The sequence below is a fragment of the Pistacia vera genome, unplaced genomic scaffold (genome assembly GCF_008641045.1).
Source record: "Pistacia vera cultivar Batoury unplaced genomic scaffold, PisVer_v2 Contig294, whole genome shotgun sequence".
NCBI classification, from domain to species: Eukaryota; Viridiplantae; Streptophyta; class Magnoliopsida; order Sapindales; family Anacardiaceae; genus Pistacia; species Pistacia vera.
In genome coordinates, this window is record NW_022196106.1 from 408,519 (window position 1) to 418,366 (window position 9,848).

Here is a 9,848-nt window from a genome sequence, read left to right on the forward strand (position 1 = left end):
AGATTTGGATATCCATTTGGTAGATTCGGATTTTCGAATCGGATACTAGATTGACTCTACAAAGAAACCGGATATCTAGATCCGATCTAGTTTTGTCCATAACTACAAGTTTTAAGAAGTTATTTGGGGTCCTAGGTGAAAAGTGGTAAAGTATGTGGACAATTTAAAACGATGATAACTTTGGGGGTCAAAATGTGATAAAATGATTAATGTAGTAGGGGTAAAAAATGTAAAATTTTAGGGGGGAAATTGATATTTTTAAGAAAATTCAGATAAAACTGGATATCGGATTTATTGATTCCAATATTCAGATTGGATCAAAACCAGATTAGACAAAATCCATCGGATTTAGATCAAGTTTCATTGTGATCTAAATTTAGAAAAATGCAAAACCGGATCGGATATCCGGTTTTGCACACCCTAATCAAATTCATCATGCTTTGGCTTTGGGAAATCAGTAAATAATCACATCAATTATCGTTTAAGAGACAAGAATACACATGCACTCTTAATGTTTACTTTAACATATCTAAGTGAGAACAGTAAAGAAAGAAAAGAATAATGGAACCAAAGAAGCCTTGAGAAGCAAGGCAAATTAGGAATCAATAGTCATTTCAACATCCATTCACTTTCTTTTCTACTTCAATGCTTTATGCTGTAACTCTTGTCCTTTAATTGATTGTTCATTCAGTAACCAACACAATATCTTTATTCCATTTTCATACATAAAGAAATTCTTAACTCAGTAGTTATGGAAGAAAGAATAACTTTTTAAGGATGGAATCAAGAAGCCTTGAGAGCAGAGGCAAAGGTTATTTTAAGAGTATGTTTGTAGCAGAAAATTAATTATTTTATTCTCAAGCTACAAACATCAAAAATGTTTAATGAATGACTGTAAAAATAATTAGATTTATCAAAGAAATTGAAAAGCTGGTCTAGGTAGTTTTAAAATCAGATATTTTCAAAGTTATTTTATACAGTTAGAAATTGAATAACAAGTACACCTATACATAATTTTTCGAACCAAAATGAACTTAAATAAATCATTATAAATTAAAAAATATATAATTTAACCATAGTTGTTGGCACCATCGATTGCCAATCAATTTTTTTCAATTGCTTTATACTGTGACTCTCTGAGTTTTCTTTTATTATACAGCAAATTCCTTTCTTATGGTTTGCTATTTCTTTCTCTATCATACACACTGAGAATTTCTTTATTCCCATTTTCATGCTCAAAACAAATTCTTAACTCTTAGTAGTCATGGAAGAAAAGAAATGCTCAAACAAATTCTTAACTCTTAGTAAGTCATGGAAGAAAAGAATAACTTTTTTAACATGGAACCAAGGAGCCTTGAGAGCAGAGGCAAAGGATGGATGTATCTAAGAGATGAATTACATAACATCACTTCTCTTTCCTACATTCTATCAATCATTATTCATCCTCAATCTCTCATCAATCACAAAACACACAATAACAACATGGAAATTGTTACTTCAACTGTCGGTTCAATTGCCGAGAAATTTTTTAACTGCCTGTTCGATGCAACAGGCCGTCAGCTCGGTTACTTGTTTCACTACAATGACAACATTGGAAAGTTGAAAAAGGAGGCTAAGAAACTGGAGGCTACTAGAGGCAACGTACAAGTGAAGATTGATGCTGCTGAAAGAAACAGAGAAATATCTTACCTGATGTCAAAAACTGGATATCAGAAGTTGATAACGTCTCTGCAGATGCTGAAAAGTTTCTGGCAGATGAAGTCAATGCGAACAAACGGTGCTTCAAAGGGTGGTGCATGGATCTAGATCGCACTACCGGTTCAGCAAGGTGGCAAAGCAGAAGGTAGTGGTGATCATTCAGCTCCAAGACGACGACGGAAAATTCCAAACTGTGTCTCAGCCTGCTCCTCCTCTCCAGCAATATACCTCCGGCTGTGAGATTTCTGGAATTTTTGAATCCAGAGAAAATCAGAATGATGAAATTATGGAGGCCCTGAAAGATGGACAAGGTCAGCATAATCGGAATATGTGGGATGGGGGGGGGGTGTGGGTTAGACCACACTGGGTGAAAGAAATTGGCAAACAGCCAAAGAAGAAAAAAATGTACGATTCAGTTGTTATGGTGGTTGCTTCCCAGAACCCGATTTCGTGGAATATTCAGGAGAAATTGCTTCCATGAGGTCTGAAAATTGTCGGATATCCGAGTCAGCGAGAGCAAGTGTCTGTGGGAGAGAGAGAATGGGAATAAGAAGGAGAGGAGAAAACGAATCCTCATAATATTGAAGAGTGTGGGCAATATTGAATTGGAGGAGATTGGTATTCCTTTCGGAGAAAGACCATGGAGGTTGCAAGATTGTGCTCACCTTTCGAAACAGAGATGTAGTAACGAAATGGATGCTCAACGGATTTACGGTTGCAACGTTATCAAAAGAAGAATATTGGGTCCTTTTTAAGGAGAAAGAAGTGGAGATGTGTTGACAACAGTGATTTAAACCCAATTGCCAGACAAATAGCTTGGAATGTGGTGGTTTTCCGATTGCAGTTGGTACCATAGCAACAACATTGAAGAACAAAAACAAGTATGCTGGATTGACGCGGCACGACAACTCAAAACGTCTACCCCAAAAGACATCCGAGGCTTGCAAGGAAGTGTGATTCATCTTTGGAGTTGAGCATCAAATATCTAGAGAGTGAAGATGCGAAATCATTGTTCTTCTTTTGTAGCTTATTCCAGAGGATTTCGAAATCTCAATTACATTTTAGCGAGATATAGGGAGTGGTGGGGTGGTTCAAAAATGTTGACACAATGGAGCTGTTAGAGACAGAGCATGTGCTATTGTAAGTTCCTTGTCTCTTCTTTCTCTTGATTCATGAAGAAAATGACGGCGATGATAAGATTATGATGTGTATGTTAAATGCATGATGTTGTACGTGATGTTGCACATATAATAGCACCTAAGTACAACAAATACTCTTGGTGAAAGCGGGCATTGGTTTGGAAGAATGGCCGGAAAGAGATACATTTGAAAGTCTCACATGTATCTCATTGATGTCAAATAATATTAACGCGAGCGTACGATGGGATGGAATGTCCAAAGTGCAGGCTTTACTATTGCAAAAGAATCATGAATGGGTTCTCATAACAATTTCTTTCAAGGTATGAAAGATTTAGAGTTCTAGACTTGAGTAAAACTAACTATTGCCACTGCCCGAGTCACTTTCTTTGCTTACAATTTAGAACATGTATCTTTACTATTGCAAGTTGGGCGATTTATCTATAACGGGCAACTAAGCAACCTGAAATTCTTAGCTTTGTGGTTTAAATTAGGGAGATACCTATCTCTTTTAGCAAATAATTCATTTGAGCTATTAGATTTGAATCTCTGTCTAAAGCTAAAGCGAATAGCACATGGTGTATATCAGCTCTTTGTAAGTTAGAGGTAGTTGTACATTTTCTAAGTTTTATGCTTTGGGATTTTGAAGGAGATGAGGGGGATTGGAGAAGCAAAGCCAAGCTTGCTGAGTTACAATGCTTGTCTAGACTTAATAGGTTGGAAATATTTTATCCCAAACCAGGGTCTTTTACCTGATAAAACATGCTGTTCAAAATAAAAAGTTATCGAACTTACAATAATAATAGGTGATCCAAAAGGTATGCAAGTTGGAGCACTGTATAGATATATGAAAAAATACTCAAGGAAAATGATCTCACTGGTATGAGTCATGATTTCACGATTTGTGATTGCCTTAAGAACTTGATAATTGAAAAAACCGATGTTCTATTATCATCGGTTTGGAAAATATGTTTCGTGAACTCATGGACAGAGGTCTCAATGACTTGAAAAGTTTAACAAGATGGATCAGATGTAATGTATCTCCTAAATACATTGGAAGGATGAAGGGCACGGCATCGAATTTAACATTCAAAAAACTAGAGGAACTACAAATCTGGGACCTTGCCAAACTGATTGAAATATGAAGATGAGAAGAGTGACACTCAATACATAGAACCTCTACAACTGAATAGAATAAGTGTGCAAAGATGCCAAAGTTAATTAAACTATTTCTCCATAGTGTTATTGCGAAGTCTTATTAGTTTGGAAGAGAATAGAGATTGATTGCAAGAATTTAGAGGAGATCTTCATCTTCGGGATGAAAGAAGAAGAGGAATATGAGGGAAAGGGCATAGTACCATGGAGGAAAGATCACCACACAAGCTCCCCAAGTTTGGGAAACTTAACTTCTATAAAAAATACAGGTTGCTCAAATTGAAAAACCTCTTTCTCCCCGTCCATGGTCAAAAGCTGGTGAAGCTAGAAGACTTAAAGTAGATGGATGCTCAACACCAAGAAATAATCAAAATGAGGAAGCATCAGCAATACAGAGGATTGTATTTCCTAGTTTGTCTCTTTGCGCCTTAGAGGTCTAGATAACATTGCTTGTTTTAGCTCAGGCTCATATTCTATTGAATTCCCAGCTTTGGAGTCCTTTCGGATTTGGGAATGTCCAATATGAAGATCTTTGGTTATGGAGAACAACTGACACCAAAACTCAACAAGTTTTTATTGATTATATAATGACAAGAACGGGGATGGGTAACCTTAACTCCACGTTGCAACAATTGTTCATAGAACAGGTATGTGAATTGATTAGTTATACATAATAAAATAGTTGTACATATTTTACTATTTGAAAGAAAATGAAATATTAAATGCAAAATATATTTATTTTTTTTCTTTTATTAGTAGATGATTGATGCATAATTTGGAAAAATTTCAGGGGGAGAAAACAGACATGATAAGAACATATGTTTTAGGCTATGTAAATATGATTGCTATTCAAAACTTGAATTGTGTTTTAATGTTTGAAAATGATTTGGTATCATATATAAAATATGTTTAGTTGCACAAATACTTAATAGTTTAATCAAATACATAAGTTATTTAAAAATCTGATTTGTTTTGCAGGAGGAAGACGGAAACATTAGGTCAACAAGTAAATGGTATGAATCATGTTTGAGTGATTTTCAATTAAAAAGAACAAAAAAAAAAAAAAAAAAAAAAAAAGGAAAATATTTGGTAAATGTCTCTTTTTGTTTTAAAAAAAATCAATTGTTGCGTTATTATATTTTTTGAATCACAAGAAGATAGGGTGGTGTGGTGGTGGTGGTGATGATGATGATGATGACAATGATGACGACGACGACGATGATGAAGAAGAAGAGGTAGCTAGTCGAGATGATGGAGAAGAGAGAGAGGTAGCTAGTTAATTTTTTTTTCAAAATATTTTTTTTCTTATCAATGGATGATTGATGCATAACTTGTTAAAACAGAGCATTGATCAGAAAAATTGTTTTTAAAACTGAATTGCCATTTAAAAACTCAAATTGTGTATTAATGTTTTGAGAATGATTTTGTATCATAATGTACTATCATTAAGTTATCTTTAGCTGCATAAATACTTAATGTTACATAAAATTTCATAGTAATTGAGTTGAGTTTCAATAACCAAGTTACAGTTTTACATTGAAATTTCACTTTCAAAAAATTTATTTACTTTATAGTTGTAATTGCATCTTCGAATTTTTCTTCCTTTTGAAATCTAAAATTAGGCTGAATTCTTTAAAACAATACTTCTATTTTGTCCATAATATAAAACAAAAGAACTATAAATAATATAAAAATAGGAAAAATACAGGCAAACGTCTCATTTGTTTTAAAAAAAATTAGTTGTTTGTGCTTATTAGAGAGTATCAATTTTTCTTTTTTAATAAATTTCTGGGCTATGATAAAATTAATTTGATTATGGGTACTACAGTTATGGGCCTAGGAAATACATCCCCTTCCCTCATTATGAGAGTAGAAATAACGAATTAAAATATTTTGGCTCTTGTAAATCTTATGTTTAAAGGTGGACATTGTCTTATATCCATTGAGATTTGTTCCTGAAAGCACCAAGGTGTGTGCAAATTTTCAGATGCCTAATTGCACTTTGTCACCCTTTCTTTGGTCTAAATCTTGTTCTGATTTCTTATCTAATGCCAATCAATCGTGTGCAAGGGAAATGGAACCAAAATTGATGTTGATTTGTTAAAACAATTCAAAGATCTAGGGTGATACACTTCGCTTATTATAAACCTTTTGTTTTTTTGTTTTTTTTTTTTGGCCTCATTAGTGTTTTAATTGATGTATAATTTTTCTTAACTTGTTTGTTGGGTTATTTTGCAGTTTTTGTGGATGAAAATAGTGGTTGTTCCAAAGGAAAGGATATGGGAACCTTGTTTTGATTCACTTTCTGAGAAAGATTCTGTGCCTCGAGCAAAGAAGATCACAAATTTCAACTGAAAGAGACAGTCGTATTCCCAACACTTGGGTGTTTCGTAGAATTGTAGCACTTGAATTGAAATTTCAGATTAGTGACATGGTAACTGAAAATTATCCTCCTTAGCATAATTGTTTATTTATCTACAAATGCTGACTTTTATGGGCTTGAAGTCCTTCCCAGTAGTTGGATCTGAATTAGCCGTCTTTTAAGACTTTAGAAGTAAAGAAGGATTACTTGTTGATGCTTTTGTATAGCAACTTTTGGCGTTCAGCCAAAACCTAACTTCGCTTAAATGTTGAAATGAAGATAGGGTTGGAGTGTTACTTCTGAATCTTTGAGGACCAGAGAAAACATCACGGTGTTCAACCATTTTTGTTTAATTTATTTGCAGATCCGGTATGCCTGCTCTATCTTTCTCAGATTGTCCCCTCCTTTCCTTATTTTATAGTATTATCTCTTTTCGTATTGTATCTTTAAAATATTAGTTTATTCCAATTGTTTTATTATTGATTGAGGACATCATACGTCTTCCCAGGTTGTATCGGTTTCTTCAGTTGCCCTGCAAAATATTTCTGTGCTACGAGCTCCCAAAGTAAAGAAGGATATGCTTCCATAGTGGTGGCTCACCTCTGCGGAAAATAACAAATGAGCAGGTTGAACATGTCCTATTATTTTTATATTGTTATGTTTTGGGTATTATTGTTCATGCTTTGGTCTACTTCTCTTCTTCTTTTCTATATTTTTTATTAGAAAATCTGTGCTCTGTTTTTCCTCTTCTTTTTTTCCCTCAATTTTGTCTGTAAATACGTTATTGCTTTCAGAATAAGGCAATAAAGCAATAACTTAAAATGGCTTTGGAAGCAAAGAACTTACCTGTCAATGTCTATGTTGGAATGAGGTAATGGTACCCCATCCACAGAAGAGGCAGTGCAGCCGGTGGGTTTTAATCTTTTCACTTAGTAACAGGGGATAGTTTTGCCTCACATTGAACTGCCATGGGGCTATGCGCTCTTTCTCCTTTTGTTTTATTAAATGTGATCTTTGTGGTACTTATTTGATTAAATACTATAATTCCAGGTGTCCAGACGCAATTATTCTGCCATTATGTTTTTAACGGCTAATTTATGATAAGAAAGACTCCTATCTTAAAACATGGAGTCCATATAGTTAAAAAATTTCGCTACATTGACAGATTCAGAGAGACAGAATTACAAGGCTCGTTGTGTTGCTGCTTTATCCAAATTCTCTATCTACAACTGGGTCAAGCATTCGTGTTTTGAGAGAATATTAGGTGATTTTTTTTTTCCGGTATATTCTCTAATTTCTTGTCTGTACTAAATCAATCTTGTATATCATAAACCATTTCTGAGTGAGAATAATATGTCAGGGAAGATGCATATCTATCAAGGATGCATGTTTCTATTATACGGTCCTGGTATCAATGAGAAGGTTACATTAACTCTATGGCTGACTTGATTCAGAAAGGGTTGGAGAAGTTCTCAAACCCTGAGGAGGTGCATTTTATTAGAGTCTCTTCTTCTATATGGTTGTTTCGAAGCACAAAATCAGTATATATATTAAATTTTAACTTGCCTGGGTTATGGTCATTTGACGAGATTAGCTCTCTACAACTTGTCTTTGACTTCTATATGGCCAAATACAGGTAATGATATTCTTCAGTGCCCACGTGTACCAGTCAGTTATGTTGACAATGCTGGTGATCCATACAAAGATCAGATGGAGGAGTGCATCTACCTAATCATGCAGATCTTGAAAGATAGAGGAGTTGGCAATGATCATACTCTGGCATACCAGGTTCGACTGTGAAACCCAATTTCATAAGTTTTAGCTTCCATCTTTCTTGTCTTCCCTTAATTATGAGGACTGTCTGCAGCTGCTGTCTACCAACTTTCTCCATCACCGATTTTTGTTTCCCCTTAATCATTAGGTTGGGCACTATAATGTTTGGTTGGTTAAATTGTTGGAATTTTCTTTTCTTTCCCCTTCCTTTCTTTTGTAGAGTTGAGTTGGGCCGGTACAATGGCTGAAGCCCTACACTGATGAAGTTCTTGTTGAGCTAGGCCAGAGAGGTGTTAAGAGTCTCCTGGCGATTCCAGTCAGGTACATGACCAGTTCCTAAAATAGAAAATTTGTGTGTTGATATGAGCACTAAATTTGTAATCTACAGAGTTAAATTAATTGTAGTCTTTATGCTGCAGCTTTGTGAGTGAACAGATAGAAACTCTTGAAGAGATTGACATGGAGTACTGGGAGTTGGCTCTTGAGTCCGGCATTCAGAACTGGGGACGTGTACCTGCCCTGAGCTGAACCTCTTCCTTCATCATGGATCTGGCGGATGCAGTACTAGAAGCCTTACCTGCGGAAACTGCCATATCTTCTTCGAGGAAGATCTCCGGTGAAGACGACAATGGTTTCATGAGATATGCTATCAAAATGTTCTTCGGTTCTATCTTAGCATTCGTTTTGCTGTTGTCGCCAAAAAATGATTATTGCATTCAAGAGTAAAACATCTAATGGAGCTGTTTCAAATATTGAACACATGTATGCCAGCATAATGAGGACATGTGACACTGGTGGTTATAATGTTGGTGGATTAGTCCAAAGTGTATATTGAGAAGATGGAAGTTCAGTATTGAAGCTTGAAGATCCGAAGAGAGTTATTTGGTTTATTGTCTATTGAATTTCCGCTGCTGCTGAATTGCTGGTACTGAAACTGTAAGCACAGTTTAGCTTGAGGAGGGCTGTTAAGGAATGTTTCATTCAGCATCTGTTTTATGTTTGCAACTCAAAACGCTGCCTTTTCAATCTTGAGGATGCTTGAATTAAGTGAAAACGACATCATTTTGATTTCTTTGAGTTTGTTAAAAAAACAGTTATTGTTCATTGGCTGTGATTAAAAAAACATTTCGATTGCGCACCGCGTGGTTCAGATTTTTATGATGCTGATAAATTTGAAATTCACTTCTCACTTGGGAAACCCTTCCAGTCATTTGATCAAGAGTAATGTTATGTTTACATCATTTTTTTACACCATTTTGTAAATATTATGATGTGGCATATGTTATAATCACATAAATTTTATTATAATATTAAAATTTCAAAATAATTAAAATTTTGTGTGATTGTGATATATGTCACATCATGATGTAATAAAAATTGTGTAAAAGTCTGATGTAAGTATAGTATTACTTTTTGATCAACTGATGGGTGTATTGCCTGCTGCAAGGTTTCCGGTATAACTTATCTATTTCTGTTGGTTATTTAATTATATACTAGGATCTGACACAGTCAGTCAGTCGATGTGCATGCGCTTCAAATAAAGTCTAAAGTCAGAGAATGTCATATATGTATAGATTAGTCTACTTAGGTCTTGGCCCTCGGTTGGAGTTGCTTCAGGTTGGTGCCTTTAGCCCATAACCCTAACCTCTAAGCTCATCTAGCTTGTTCCAAATTCGCCCAAACGAGCCGGGTATTCAACTCCAAGCTGAAACAACTTTGGGTTG

At 35.1% G+C, this 9,848-nt stretch overlaps 1 pseudogene; it reads left to right on the plus strand.

Annotated features, from left to right (window-relative positions):
• Positions 1–7,045: 7,045 nt before the first annotated feature.
• Positions 7,046–9,325, plus strand: LOC116135084 (annotated as a pseudogene).
• The last annotated feature ends 523 nt before the right edge of the window (positions 9,326–9,848 follow it).